The 15,934-nt window shown below is 41.4% G+C and overlaps 1 protein-coding gene across 11 annotated transcripts in view; it reads left to right on the top strand.

Annotated features, from left to right (window-relative positions):
* Positions 1-15,934, top strand: part of VTI1A (vesicle transport through interaction with t-SNAREs 1A) — a 343,084-nt gene that overhangs the window by 22,582 nt on the left and 304,568 nt on the right. The window lies entirely within an intron of this gene.

Genomic DNA, 15,934 nt, shown 5'->3' with positions numbered 1-15,934 from the left:
TTGTACTTATACTGTGTGAAGTCACTTAATTTTACAGGGTATTATGAGACTAGTATGAAGGACCATGTTTATAAATTACCAGTTATAAACTACACTTATGAAATGAATCCCAAGTTCACTTCATTACTCAATATCCATGATTTCTTTACCTTGATGTTTGGATACTCATTGGCTGTTTTTCAAATCAGTTATCCCCAGTGGATCTTTCAGGTACCAAATGCAAACTAGCATGGTTCTCCTGTCTGTGTGCTTGTATAGCCTGCAAACCACTGGTCCTGTTTCTTTTGACTTTGAAATAGCGAATGGATTTGTGTACACACAAAATTGCTTCTAAAAGGACTGACTGAAGACTTCAAATCCATCTGCTATTTCTTTCTGGGTGTAAGTAGTACATGTGACATGATAGGGTAAGCAGCTTAATGCTCCATTGCATCCCAAGGATAGAGCACCAGACTGACAGAGTGTTATCTGTAGTTGGGGAGTGAACGTTACTATGTATGTTGAGAACCCCCTATGTCCCCATGGAAACTCCTTGCCCCTTTCTTACCGCCTGCCATGCTCTAAATAGCTAAGAGAAGGGAGATTAGCCATGTCACCTTCACAGGGAGAAGAAAAGGGAGAAACTGGAATTGGGTAGGAGGTGAGGGCCCAGTGAGAACAGACAGGGATCTGTATAATGATGAAACAGGGTTGCTTGGGGGAAGAGAAGAAATGAGAGGGGCCTATGACTGAGCAATAGAAAATAAGTGATGGAAGAGCCTGGGATGGGGATGAGGGAATGCAAACAGTGCAGAGAGAGAAGAAAAGAGGGAATAGATCAAAGTGATGGAAAAAAAACAAGCAAGATATTTACCAGAAAAATGGAGGAAAAGAGTAAAGGATGGAAAAGAGAATGAAAAAAGCAATAGTTATGATTAGAAGTACGTTACAAGAGCTGAATGGTTCAGTTCACTGACGCCACTGTAGCTAAGGTGACACAAGCATTTGTGTTCTAATACTTGTTTTCAGACACTGATAATTTTCACAAGTTTTTACTTACCGGGCTGAGATTCCTTCCGGCTTGCTCTTTACCCAAAGGTAAAGTTTCTGGGAAAGTTTACGTAACAGTGGTTTGGCTGTGCGTTCAAGGAGACAAGGGAGGAAAATATGGCATAAACTCTCTTGGCTTTTTGAGCTGCTCTAATAGTATGGGGGAAAGCAGCTGAAAATTTTCATTGAAGTGGAAATGCCTTTTGAATACTCTGGTGAAAATCATCTTGACTGAGTTGTGATCTGTTGTAAGCAAAGAGTTTACAGCCTAATAGGAGCGCTAGATGACATCTGGAAAATGTGGTTGTGAGTACATGCCTTCTGAAACAAATTCACTTTTACTGCAGCTGAGGGGACGTTTCTCATTATGAGCAGGATTTTCTTACAGACTCACTTCTCGAGGTTCGCTGCTCTTCCAAAAGGTGCATGCACATGTGAGCTGGCAGGTTTAGACATCGTTCTTTATAAGTGGAATTGGAAACTCAACCTGGATCCCATTTACGTTGGCTACTCCTACCCTTCCTTACTGTGTGAAGGAAAGTGAAGCTGTAAGTGGGCGTTTATCAATCAGCAGAATACTGGGGCTAGAGCCTAGTACTTCATTTTGGGACTAAACCAAAGGTGGGCAAACTACGGCCCGCGGGACTGTCCTGCCCGGCCCTTGAGCTCCAGGTTGGGGAAGCTAGCCCCGGCCCCTCCCCCACTGTCCCTCCTCCCCCACCGCCTCAGCTCGCCACACCACCAGCGCGCTGGGCGGCGGGGCTGCGCGCTCCTGCAGGGCAGCGCTGCAGCGTGTCTGGCACTGGCCGGGAGGTGCGGCTGCCAGACATGATGCTTTGAGCGGCATGGTAAGGGGGCTGGGGAGTTGGATAAGGGGCAAGGGGTCCTGTGGTGGAGTCAGGGGACAAGGAGCAGGGGGCAGTTGGATGGGGCGGAGGTTCTGGCGGGGGAGCAGTCAGGACGGGGAACAGGAGGGGTTGGATAGGCCTGGGAGTCCTAGGGGGCCTCTCAGGGGGCGGGGGTGTGGCTAGGGGTTGGGGCAGTCAGGGGACAGGAAGCAGGGGGGGTTGGGTAGGGGGTGGAGTCTCAGGGGAGTGGTTAGGGTCGGGGGGGTCTCAGGAGGGGGCGGTCAGGGGACAAGGAGCAGGGGGGGTTGGATGGGTCGGAGGTTCTGAGGGGGGGCAGTCGGGGTCGAAAGTGGGAGGGGTCGGATTGGGGGCGGGGGCCAGGCTGTTTGGGGAGGCACAGCCTTCCCTACCCGGCCCTCCATACAGTTTTGCAACCCTGATGTGGCCCTCAGGCCAAAAAGTTTGCCTACCTGTGGACTAAACACAGAGGCTTAGAAGATTTTGTCTTTTTTTTTTTTTTTTTTTTTTAAACTGAGAGGACTTTAAACCAAAGCACAAGTCTGTCTTAATCAGTTCTCTTCCATGTTTTGAAATGTAATGATTATAGCTGTGGATGGCCCTCTCTTGGCCACTTACCTATGTAATTTAAGTAGAAGAATGTGAAAGCTGATTTAAGACTAATACTGTCTCTTCAAAGTGAATTGCATAAAGCATCTGGATCAGCACTTCTCTCAAACTTTAAAATGAATGACATAAATGGGACTGCAAGTTTAATTTTATACACATTGTAAGGAAAAAAATCTATTCTGTCAAGTTTTTTGTATGCCTGACAGAGTCCTGAAGACTTACCCCAGCTCAAGCAGTTATTGAAACCAACGTTTCGGCAATATTCTTAAAACTTAAGAACAGGATGCATTAATTCTGCAGACGGTTAGATCCTTTATTTGTAAAGGAGAGGGCATTTAGGTTGAGTGGTGGCAGACTGTTTCCAGATGGAAAGTCCGCTTGCATTTAGTTTGTGCTGGCCAAAGTGGCGAGAGACTGGGTTGACATCTTTACCTCATTGTATGACATTGTCATATGGTCATTGGGCATCTTGATGATTGGATGATATTTCTTGTAAACATTCATAAATGTTCTACACTTGCTAAGTCTTGAAGTATATTTTGACATTATATTAATCTTTTAACCTAGTGCCGTCACACTCTGAAAGGTGACTCTAAAAACGGCCTTGCAGGGTTTTGGTAATTGTGCCTCATAAGCTAACTTCCAGATCAGATATGAACAGGTCACAAATAGATGGGTTTTTTTTTTTCTTGGTGCCAGCCTTGCTAGCTCAATCCGAGCTTTCAGAATCTGACTGTTCTTTCCCACACATCACTGCTATAAAGATCATGCAGTCCGAATTAATCTTCCATACACATCGGTGTAGTTTTAAATTCAGATTATGCCCCTAGCAATCCCTGCGCAACTTCATAGTTTTCAGTAGGATTGCCCAGGTGTACCTGATAGCTCTGTAATTGGAATAAATGGTGCCCAAGAAGGAATAGTGTCTAACTCACTCACTCTTGGCTGTGTCAGCTCTGCAGGACTAATGAAATTTAAAAACAAGTTATTTTTGTCATTAAAGTAAGCAGATTCCATGGGACTCTGAATAGATACGGGGGGTCTTTTATTAGTCACATCTCACAGTGTAAGAAATTCCAGCTATTGAGGGTCTGATTCCGATACCATGACTCGGGTTGCACAGCACCTTATTCCTAAGGGATCCCATTAATTTCAAGTAAGTTCCTTACTTGTGTAGTAGGATACTATTCCTCATGAGTGAGGACATGAGAAGCTGGCCCATAAAAGGTCAAGCTTATTAAAGTTTCATACTAAAAATGCCATCATAGCCCTTTTATGTGGATACAAGTAATGTAGGTAAACTTTAGTTTTAATAGCTCTTTTTAAAAAATGAAATACTCACTAAGATGTATCAACTAGGAGTGAGCCTTTACTGCTGTTGAATCTAAAGGTAATATAAAATTTCACTACTTGCTTATATTGTGGAATGTGCTTGCAGTTTACGTATGCCATGGTAAGGGCTCTATCTTGTGGCGAAATGTGGAGTTGCAAACTGCTTGTTTTTGCTTTGCAGAAAATCTCTTAACTAAAGCCCTGGGGCCATCTCTTAAAGGAACACTCAACTTGAAATCCACTCACTTACAAGTGGCTTCAGTTACTATACCTGCCTCTCAGTCCCTCTGCCACTACCTATGGTTTTACAGTTGCATTTGTTAAATGTTTTTTCTCTCTCTGGATGCTGTGTGAAGGACCCTCCTGAATAGTGACAACAGACTATGACTGACTTTGTTATCAAATGCTCAAAAGTCTAAAAGTGAAAAAATGTTTTTTTCTGTCATCTTTTCGTTATAGTGATCTTAGGAGCTGTTGTTTGTCTACCATTATGCCCTCAGGATTGGATTGAGACAAAACTTTAATGGACAAAAAACTTTGGACTATTGCCTCTAATGTTGTATCTTGTCTGTGGGTAAACAGAGCAGGATCATGAGCTTTCTTTTCAGAATGCTCCAAAGGTTAACTTAAATATTTTTTTTCCTCCACCCAAGGAAGTCTAGATGTGCCTGTTATGTAATTTTTATTTTTTCTTACTGCCCACATTGCCTTCACACGTGCATTTTCCAATACTGGCTGCATGTACTGTGGAGAATTTTCTCACTGGAAAACACTTTCCTTCTACTTGCAGTGCCAAAGTTGAGCTAACCACCCCAAACTGTTCTATGACTGTTGGCGCCTTCATGAAATAAATATAGCAGGTCTCCTTGCTAAATGAAAGACTCCATTCCCATTCAGCACCAAATAACCGGCAGAGCTGCAAGACACCTCACTTAACTGAGAGGCACTTTAACTGGAAGTTTAGTGGACAGTATTCTACATAAAGAACACTTCTCTGTAAGAATATAAATAGTTGTAAGGGCCAACTGTCCCAAAACTGGGTGTTTGTGTAAATAAAAAAACCCTACACCCACAGTTTACACGGATGAAGAGGGCACATAAGCTACATTTTTGTCTAGACCAATAAGCTAATTTTTTGTGTGTGCGCATACTCTACTTGTACATCCCATCTTACACATTCAAAGTACTGTGGAAACATTCCAGTCCATTTGTTTCTCAGTGTTTTTATTGATGGTCACTGTATAATATTAAAGAATTGTATATACTGTAGCTGACTGTTCCCACAGCACCCTTCATATCTCACTTGCTGTCTTGACTTAGATTATGAGCTCTTTGGGACAGGGACTCAATTTGTATGTTTCTGTAGCGTGCCTGGTGCAATGGGGCCTTGACCCTGGTGGAGACTTCTGTACTGTAACAAAAAAATCAATAACTCCCCATAACTATTGCTGAAATACAAACTACAATAGAACACTTTGAATATCAAAAAGGAAACTTAAATGGAAGATGTGGGGAGAAGAAGATAGCATTGTGGACAAATACATTATGCAAGGATTTTAACCGTTACAGTACATTCTAGCACTATTGTAGCATCGTTGCATCTTGGCCAATAGCTTGATTTTTTTTTTTTCCCAAACTTGTAACTGGGGGGAAATCTTTCCAATTGTGACGAATATTACAAAAACAGCTCCTATCAATAAGCTTTAAAAATACTTAGGAAGGTTGTCAGTGAGGCCATATCTAGGAGGGTTATGTCAGCTGGAGTTAGCTTTTTGTCATGTGACTTTAGTAATAAAGTACCATTTGAATCCAAAAACATTGACCTGGACCATGGTAATAAGTACACCAGTCAAATCCTGAGTTATCAGATACTACTTTCCTGCTCCCACCCCTTCTTCTAGTCCACTCTTGTCCACCCTTACTGCCATCCATACTACTATTTGGAAATAAAAGAACACTTGCAAAACCGATTAGGTAGTGCCAGATATATGTGAGCCTAAATCCCCTTTCACTTTCTGGTTTAATTAAAATATCTAGGTTAACTCTTCTGCACCACATTGTTTCTGCTACATCATGTTTTCAATTTATTTGTAAAATAGCAAGGCAGTGTTTTCTCTTGTGTATTTACAAATTGTGTTTTGAGCAGATGTGTATAAAATGCAGCTTGGAGCTGAACCTACTTTAAAAAAAGAATTAGTCAGACTTAAGCCCCATCTACAATAGGAAATTGACATTTCTGAAATCATTTTAATCTTGTTCACACTAGTAATAGAACTGTTTTCAGCACAGGTTCAGGGGAGAATAGGTTCCCCTCAACTTGTGCCGAAAGCAGTTTTACTGTTAGTATGGACACAATGAAGCTGACCTGACAAATTTCAAACTCTCTTCTGAAACTGATTTTCTCCATTGTATGGTGGCAATTAAACCATTTTCAGGCCCTAGTTCAGAGGAGCATATTACATTAAAGCATCTGTACTGGGTTCGTTCCTTACTATGAAAAGGTCTTGTTGCATGTAACCTGTCTTCAATCATTGTCAAACACACTTTCCTTGGGGAGAAGAGAAGTTTATTTAATCACTTTAAAGATGGGGACGAAACTGGACTATTGACAGGTTTTTACTTACAAAATGAGTTAGACTAAAGGTGAAAGAAGGCCAAGTGGATTTATTACTGTGTTTGTGCATGTAGGGGTCTCTCCACCCTTTGATCACCTCTGCTCATGCAAAAGGTTGAGAGTGCCTCTGCTGTAGTGCCGTATGCTCAACAAGTGCCCTGTGTGGAAGAAACAGAGGAACGGCTATTCTCTTTATAACCATCCTCTGCAAAAATCTCCTATAGGAGCCATGTTGCTAGTTGGGGCCAGGAGCTGTGGTGGAATCAGTTGGGTACTGCATACTCTCCAGATTACTGAAGTTGTGTGGCCTTTCCCCTCTCTCTATACTTAGTCCCTCCTCCTCCCCTCTCCCCCCAAAATACTCCCCCTTACAGATACACAGTCAGGAAAATTCAAGAACCTCATGAGGTTTTTTCCACACCTATGTCCTCCTTTGTGGGTCCTCTCGTGGGAGGAGACTGGTCATGAATTTCCATTCAGTAAATTATATCCACTTTAATATCAATTAATTAGATATGACACAGAGGGGTTGTGAGAAAGGGGAAGGAGATGCGAAAGATTACTCTAGCGTTATCCAAGCCCCAAACTGAATTTCTAATGGGAGGCTAAGCTATAGAGTAACCTGGCTCAGTAGTAAAGCCTTAGGTATCTCTAGGGATCTGGAAAATTCAATTCTCTTTGCTTGCACCTTGAGAAAATGTATGGCATGGGGGTGTGAATGAATGAGAATAATAGAGCGGCTGGACGGAATTATTTCTCCATGAAACTTACCAGTGATGATTCCCTCTTCTTAGAGAGAAGTGTGAAAAAGAAGAGTTAATATGCTTCATTGACAATTAGTCTAAGTGGTTATGATCATCTGAATTGCGATTCCTTAGGGACCAGTTCAATGAAACAGCTTTTATTTTTTGGTTTTTAAACTTTACGTATCAGTTACAAAGATTTCTTCTGTGCTTGATCAGTAAGTGAAGTCCAGTAATATGATTCCTAATGGGGGTGATGGGGAGGGTTGGGGAGGAAGGGGACAAGTAAAAGGGAAAGTAGAGAACTGGGGTTATTGCTAATCTGATTAAGGAATATTAATGCTCTCAACTAATTTCACCTTGATATTCTTATACAGTTCTTAATAAGGCTGTTCAAAAATGTACAGAAATCTTCACCGTGCCAACATGCAGGCATCTTGTTCTGGAAGAACCATCTCTAGAGACTTCAGTTTCCATGACATTATCATTTTTCAGTCTTGGAGGGTGTCAATAACTGTAATGCCAGTGTGGTGATGGTGATAATGAGTTTAGTAAACCTGCCTCTCAGCAACTGGACTGACCCAGTTATATCAAATAAACCTACCATAAGATAGTGACTGAGGGATCCTGGTGACCTGTCTTGAATTTGAACTAGTGATCTAGAGATGAAAAGCATTGGGTCCCCTGAAACATCCAGTGCATCCCGGTTTTCTTTCATTGCACCCACAAAAAAGATACTGCATCAGAGTAGGCCTAAAATCACTCAATTTTAGCATAAATTCCCTTGCAATGTATCACTTATGCCATTTAATGGAAAATCAGTATAATTGTAATTTGGAATCTAGTGCAGAAGCAGTGTTGATTTCTGTCACCTGTCAATCTGCTCTATTACTCAATGTATCAATAATCATGCCTGGATGTTGGCAATGACCAGACTTTCCTTCTCCCCATCCTACATTTTTGTTTCCGCATCTGTACATAACAGTATATGTGTTGAATCTTCCTTTGCTCAGCAAAGCTTCAAATATTTTGCTTGCTCTTGTTTGTTTTGTTCATTCACATTGGCAGAAACAGCATCCAATCTAATTAATGTACTTCTAACCACCCACAAAGGTAACTTCATATAGAGGAAGTGTGATTCTGGTAGAGGAATGTGACTATAAAACTGACATCATGGCTTTAATATTTTATTCTCTCTCAGCGATTCCTTATCTAAGTCAAATGATACTCCTCTACCTGGCAGCTCCAAAAAGAATCGAGTTGTTTTCTTTCTGCCTCTGATATCATCACCAGTAATAAAGATTCCACAGTTGGAACTTAGCTGTCAGTTTTGATGATGCATGAGGCAGAACAGAATCTAGCTTACTCTCCCATAGTCACATGGGCTCCCTGATACTAATAAAAGTAGAAACTTTTATTTTTATCTCTAAAATGAATACATATGACTTCAGGAAAAAGAACAGGAGTACTTGTGGCACCTTAGAGACTAACAAATTTATTTGAGCATAAGCTTTTGTGGGCTACATCCCACTTCTTCGGATGCATAGGGACTTATGGAAACATATGACTTCAGGAAATCCCAGGAGCTGGCAAATTGAGTAAGAAATATTTTTTAACATGGTCAATTCTCTGATTATATTCACAATGTTTAAAATTCCTTAACAGGTTCTCTCATTTGTGTTTGGCTACAGAATAAGGAGAGACATGAGCTACTGATAATGTTTTGACATTAGAAGAATTAATTACAGAGCTTTTTAAACTTCTTTTTTAGTTTGTTCAGACACTGACACTAGATGGCACTGTTTGTTTGCAAAGCAAGTCTTTTTTTTTTTTTTTTCCCTTTCCTTTTTTCTGTTTGGTAGTAACTGAAATTACTGTTTCATGAATAAAATATTTCTAGTGGGATTTGCATTTCTATATTGGCTGAAGATACTGTGTTGTATGTTTTATTAACCAGCCCAGTGCAACTGTCAGCCTATTAAAGAGATCCAATGGACCCTGTTTAGCTAAATAAACTAAATAAGTCCAATTCGTCAAATTGTGTTCCTAGCTGTTTATTTTCCATTCTTTTGATGTACAGTTTATTTTAAGTTAAAGTTACGTAGATTTAAAAATTAATGGGGAAAATAGAATTTAGTGTTTGGAACATGGAAAGACTAATTGCCGTGGTCAAAAATAGCTTTGCTTTTAAGGTGAAGTTGCTCTTTGGCAAATGGTGAACTTTTTATTGATGACTGATTAACTGTCCTATGGCAAAAATTGTTTTGATAAATAAATGGTGTATGGCCTCTTTTATCTGCTTGCTGAAGTCTGTGTCATTAAACAAAACTAAATCGAAGCATAATTTTTTTTTAAGAAGTAACTATCATACATAAACAATTTTATTGCAAAATGTGTGGGGGGGATTAGTATTGATATACTTCCCATCATATTTTAAGGAGATATATTTTCTATGTTACTGAAATAAATATTGCATGATAGTAGTCATTTTATAAAGTAAATAATACTCTGACAATACAAAAATGCTGTCAGGCTAATTCTTTATATTGTATGTTGTGGTGGTGATAATAGCAGTATTGAAAATCTTTGTTCTTTCTACTCTACTATTTCAGAGCTGTTTTACTTTGCTTGTTTTTACAGCAGAATTTTGCTATAGATTCCTGTAAGGTGAACGATATATTTGTGCTAAAGCTGTTGGTATATGGAGAATTATTCTATGAAGCCTCTTTAAAGATTGTTGTCAAAAAGCAAATATATTTCTAGTTTTGTTAGCATGAGAAGGGAGAGGAATGGTGGTGAGTGGTGGCTATTTTCCTTTCTGGTGATTTCCCGAACACTGTGTTTGAGATGTTCAGTATTAACTTTTGCATGTTTTCCAGGAAATTGAACTTGCACAGTATCATTATTGCATAATTTTACTTCTGTATTCTTGTGTTACCAAAAATGGAACACTGGGTTTTAATACAACAAAAACACATTTCAGTCAAATTGCTTTTTTTAGTTTTCCAGATAAGTCCATGATATAATGGAGTAAATAAACTAGGAACTAAATTGTATGCCTAAACTTTGTAGTGTTAAAGTTTGTCAACAGAAATCACATGATCAGTAAATTCTGCTGTCTTTTTTTTTTTCTTTACTATACTAGAATATTGTCAAAGTTGCTGTTCACTTTAAGGGGAAATTTTACAGATATTTCTAGAAAAGCTATCAATATTGAATTAAATACTATTTTTCTATACAGATGAATTCCTGAAATAAGTTTGAGACAAATGAAAGTCTAAGTCACTCTGTTTAATTGCTAAAACATACAAGTGTCAACTTGATGTAGCCAGCTGATTATGTATACAGCACTGATATGCCATAAATGGGACAGACATAGAGGGTAGTTTCTGCGATATTTCAGCGTTACGTAATCTAGTAAACTAGATGATGTGGATAATATCTTGATATGGACATGTGTTTTTATTCATGTGGGAATATGTCCTTGCTTTTCAGAATGAGGTTGGTGAGGGCAAGTGGGTTAGACTTGTTTTTCTTCTAGTGATTATTCCTGAATCTTTATTTATTTATTTATTTATTTATTGACATTAAAGGGATTGAATACCTCTACTCCTCATTTGCAATTTAGCATGTAGTAGCTGTCCTTATTGATCAGAGTCCCACTGTGCTAGGTGCTGGAAACAAACACATAATAAAATTATGGTCACAGCCCCATGGAGCTTACAGTCTTACATTGACTAGCAATGTGCACAGAGTTGGAGAATAACTGGCTACTTCAAGGAAATTCAATATAAAAAATACATATGCTATATATTATACTTACCTGGAAACTTAACTTTTGTGTACGTTGATAACAAGCAGACCAATAGACTTGGGCCTCTTTAATCCTTCATCTCCATTTTGTGTTTGGTATCAGGGTAACCATGCTGTGAAAATAAGGGGCATTCTAGCACTTGACAATCCTTGCGGTGGCCTCGCTCATAAACAAGGGGATGCTCAATACAAAAAAAAATTAGGAAGGGCAGAAGAGTAAAAGCAGATATTAAACAGGAGAATGACCTTTCTCCACCATAGATTAACAGTTCAAATCTGGACAGAGTTGGTTGAGCATGAAAGCTGTTGCCATTTGATAGTTATTAATGCCTGATGTGAAATGAAGTTGGTGGCCTCAATCCACTTCCCAGTGGACAGGTGTTTTAATCACATATACGCCACAGTTGGCAAACTTGTCCTCTGTGTTATGGACTGGGATGTACGCAATCTAGCCAACTAGTCAGAGCAGGAGTTGGGTCTAGTGGTCAGAGCAGGCATCCAGGCTGGGGAACGAAGCCAAGGGGCAGCACCAGAGTCAACTGCCAATTACCAGAGCCAAGGGTCAAGCCAGAGTCGGAACCAGGAATCAAAGCTGCGGATCAGAGCTGAGATCAGATACAAAAGGCTGGATCCAAGGGTCAAGCCAGAGTCAGGGTCAGAATTCGGAGGCCAGGGTTGGAGTCAGGGCTGGTAACTGATGATTGGAAGCAAGGCTTAAGGGCAGCAGCTGGAGGAGAGGCAAGGATCAAGCACTCAGCATGAGCATGGTGGGAACAGGAGCAAAGGTTGGAGCAGAGCAGGAATAAGAAATGTCTGGGTGCAGGAGACAGGCATGAGTAAGGTCCAACTCAGCCACAACAGGAAATCACGATGTTGCTCAGACAAACTTCCTGTGCCACCTCCTGGCTTAAGACGCGTAATTAGACCAATTGGTGGAGCTCGGTGTTCCTCCGATCAGGGGTCCCGTGGGTGGTACCTTGGCTGAGGCTGTAGTCCTCCCAGGTTTTAGCAGACATTGGGTCGAGGCCAGGATATGGTGGCTGTCTGGGGACTCCCAGGTCTTGGGTTCAAGACCTAGGACATCACACTCTGCTACAGCAACTTGACCAAGTAGGACACTGCATTACTCACTCACTCCAGCATTGGTCTTTTTTGGTCAGAGTGGAAACACATTATCTAGGTTGTAGGGGAAGGTACTGTTCAGCTGCTACACCTGTTCTGTAGGGAGCCCAATACAAAGCCTGTTGAAGTCAAAGGAGACAGATTCCTATTGTGTTCAGGTGGGCGTTGATCAGACCCTACATAAATAGAAAACTACAGTATCTAAGGCTGTAGCACCTTTCAGACACATCAATTCACATGCACAAACCTTTGTTCTAGGTTTAAATCAAGTATTTATGTGTGACCTTCAGCTGCCTAGGGTACATAGCCAGACAGTACTGAAGACATTGGTTTTTGAATGATTCAGGAAAAGTTGTTTTTATATCTTGTTTTATTTTAAATTGTGCATTAACAGAACTTTAATTTCTAATTGAGCAACTTTTTAAAATAAGGCAAATCCAGTTAACGCACATCAGAAGCTACAGGCTTGCTCAAGTACTTACACTTTTAGTGTAAGCTTTTGGGGGCAGGAAACATCTTTTTGTTCTGTATTTGTACAGAACCAGCACAATGGGGCCCTCATTCATGACTGAGGCTCCTAGGTTCTACGGTAATACAAATCACAAATAATAGATTAAAAAATATTTGTATTCTCCCATGTGGTGAAAATAAGATTGCCAAGTCCACAGGTTTCTTGTAACCGTGGGTATTTTTTTTTTCTTCTCTGGTAATTGTAGGTTAGTTTTGACGTTATGGGTTGAACTATCATTTAAATTACCTGGGGCTTTATAAATTACATTTGCCAGCATCCCCAAAAGAGTAAAATATATATTTTTTCTAGGGTTATGGTAAAGAAAGGTCAAGGTTAAATCGGGGGTAGCTAATCTCAATTTTCTAGTCTAGACGGAACCTTAGAGCTCTGGTCAAGTGTAGGTAGTCTTTTGGTCTATCCAAGGCCGTGATCAAGTGTCTTGATGTTTTTGGTCTTTTGGCCTCGAGATGAAAACCTTGTCTTTGCTTCTGGGACCTTGAAGTAAAAAAATTCCCTTTGTCTTCTCTTCAGCTTTATGCCTTTACCATACGGCCCTTCTTGGATCCTCACCTCAGCCCAAGACATTTGGACTGAACCTCTCTTGCTGCAAATACGGGATGCAGTTCAGACTTGTTCATAAGGCTCTGGGACTTAGACCTACCTTTTCCATCCTCTCACTAGATACTCAGCCTTTACAGGAATTCTATCTTTAAATGGATAATTTTAGGTCAGCAGTAAGCAAAATCTCCTCCAATTTTCTCCTCACCCTCTTTTTCTTTCTTTCCAAATGTTAGAGGTTTTGCTCCTCGAATAGGGCCACCCTTGAATTCCTTTTCTGTTTGTTCCACCTCTTCTCCCATTATGGTGGAACAAGCCAAATGGAGCAAGCGAAAGGCCAAGAAGTGCTCCGTTAGCATGGGGACCTTCCCAGGAGCCACAGAAGGTGTGTTCTACCATAGCTGTTTCCTGCCTGCAGAGCCTTGCTCTGTCGTGGGAAGGGGACCATAGTTTTGATGTTTTCTTGGGGCCTTCTCATCCTTCCTGCATCTCACCAGCTCAGACTCTTCAGAAAACAACTCACTCCAGAAAACCACTCTTGCCGCCAAGTTAAAGTATGGGCTGGATGAATGGACTGTAAGGTGGATAGAAAGCTGGCTAACTCGTCGGGCTCAATGGGTAGTGATCAATGGCTCCATGTCTAGTTGGCAGCCGGTTTCAAGCAGAGTGCCCCAAGGGTCGGTCCTGGGGCCAGTTTTGTTTAATATCTTTATTAATGATCTGGAGGATGGTGTGGAATGCACTCTCAGCAAGTTTGCAGATGACACTAAACTGGGAGGTGTGGTAGATACGCTGGCTGGTAGATACAGAGGGACCTAGACAAATTAGAGGATTGGGCCAAAAAAACCCTGATGAGGTTCAACAAGGACGAGTGCAGAGTCCTGCACTTAGGACGGAAGAATCCTATGCACTGCTACAGACTAGGGACTGATTGGCTAGGTAGCAGTTCTGCAGAAAAGGACCTAGGGGTCACAGTGGATGAGAAGCTGGATATGAGTCAACACTGTGCTCTTGTTGCCAAGAAGGCTAATGGCATTTTGCGCTGTATAAGTAGGGGCATTGCCAGCAGATCGAGGAACGTGATCGTTCCCCTTTATTCGACATTGGTGAGGCCTCATCTGGAATACTGTGTCCAGTTTTGGGCCCCACACTACAAGAAGGATGTGGAAATATTGGAAAGAGTCCAGCGGAGGACAACAAAAATGATTAGGGGTCTGGAGCACATGACTTATGAGGAGAGGCTGAGGGAACTGGGATTGTTTAGTCTCCAGAAGAGAAGAATGAGGGGGGATTTGATAGCTGCTTTCAACTACCTGAGGGGGGGTTCCAAAGAGGATAGAGCTCGGCTGTTCTCAGTGGTGGCAGATGACAGAACAAGGAGCAATGGTCTCAAGTTGTAGTGGGAGAGGTCTAGGTTGGATATTAGGAAACACTATTTCACTAGGAGGGTGGTGAAGCACTGGAATGCTTTACCTAGGGAGGTGATGGAATCTCTTTCCTTGGAGGTTTTTAAGGCCCGGCTTGACAAAGCCCAGGCTGGGATGATTTAGTTGGGAATTGGTCCTGCTTTGAGCAGGGGGTTGGACTAGACCTCCCGAGGTCCCTTCCAACCCTGATATTCTATTCTATAAATGTGGATCAGCCTTTTTCAGCACTTTAGGCTCAGCAAGCAAAACTATCTTCATTGATTTCATTAGGGGCAAATCCACCTGGAAAGGGAAAAGCTCCAAGATCCCATCCTCTGTTCTTAAATGGGTAACTGAGTAATTTTGTCAGGAATCTGGCATCCTTTAGGGGCTTGTCTATACTTACGCGCTGGTTCGGCGGCAGGCAATCGAACTTCTGGGTTCGATTTATCGCGTCTTGTCTGGACGCGATAAATCGAACTCAGAAGTGCTCCCCGTCGACTCCGGTAATCCTGCTCGCCGCGAGGAGTATGCGGAGTCGACGGGGGAGCCTACCTGCCGGGTCTGGACCGCGGTAAGTTCGAACTAAGGTACGTCGACTTCAGCTACGTTATTCACATAGCTGAAGTTGCGTACCTTAGTTCGATTTGGGGGTTTAGTGTAGACCAAGCCTAGGTGCCTTACCTCCTTCCCAAATGGAAGATTTGGACTCTGTTTGGGAGACTCCCCTACACTGCTTCTTCTGTTTTGTTTTAGATGAGGTGCACCAGGGCTTAGGACCTCCTTTCATTGCCTCCTGCATCGGAATACCAAAAAAAAAAAAAGAGAGAGAGAGAGAGAAAAGCCCTTGTGGGATGACCACTGTCCCCACAAAAACGCACAGAAAATATCCCAAAAGCACTCCAGAACCTCACTTTTTTTCCCTACAGCTTTATCCCCTTCCCTAAAAGAGAAACAATCTGAAGACAAGAGTCAAATACCATGCCAGAGAAACGGGACAGGTTTGTTCTCTGATCTGTTTCAAACCTTCAGATTCAGCCAGGGAAAGATAAGGTACAGGCCATAAACATTAGTAGATATTTTTCTTAATTCCTTGGCGTGTTCAGTATTGCCAACACCAAGCATTCAAAAATCTTAAGTTCAGCCCAGTCAAAATCATGACATGGGCTTAAAACTCATGATATTTTATAAATAATTTTTGGGTTCTCTTTTATTTTCCATCAGTATTTGAACGTTTAGCATTTGTGTTTTTGAGCTTTTCTCTACAACCCTGAGGGCTAGCGACTCTTCTTTAAGAAAAACACCACATTTCATGAAACTTGCAGTAAAAT

This window comes from Chrysemys picta, chromosome 7 (genome assembly GCF_011386835.1).
Source record: "Chrysemys picta bellii isolate R12L10 chromosome 7, ASM1138683v2, whole genome shotgun sequence".
NCBI classification, from domain to species: Eukaryota; Metazoa; Chordata; order Testudines; family Emydidae; genus Chrysemys; species Chrysemys picta.
The sequence above is the reverse complement of the archived record's forward strand: the minus strand, read 5'-3'. Positions and strand labels throughout refer to the sequence as shown.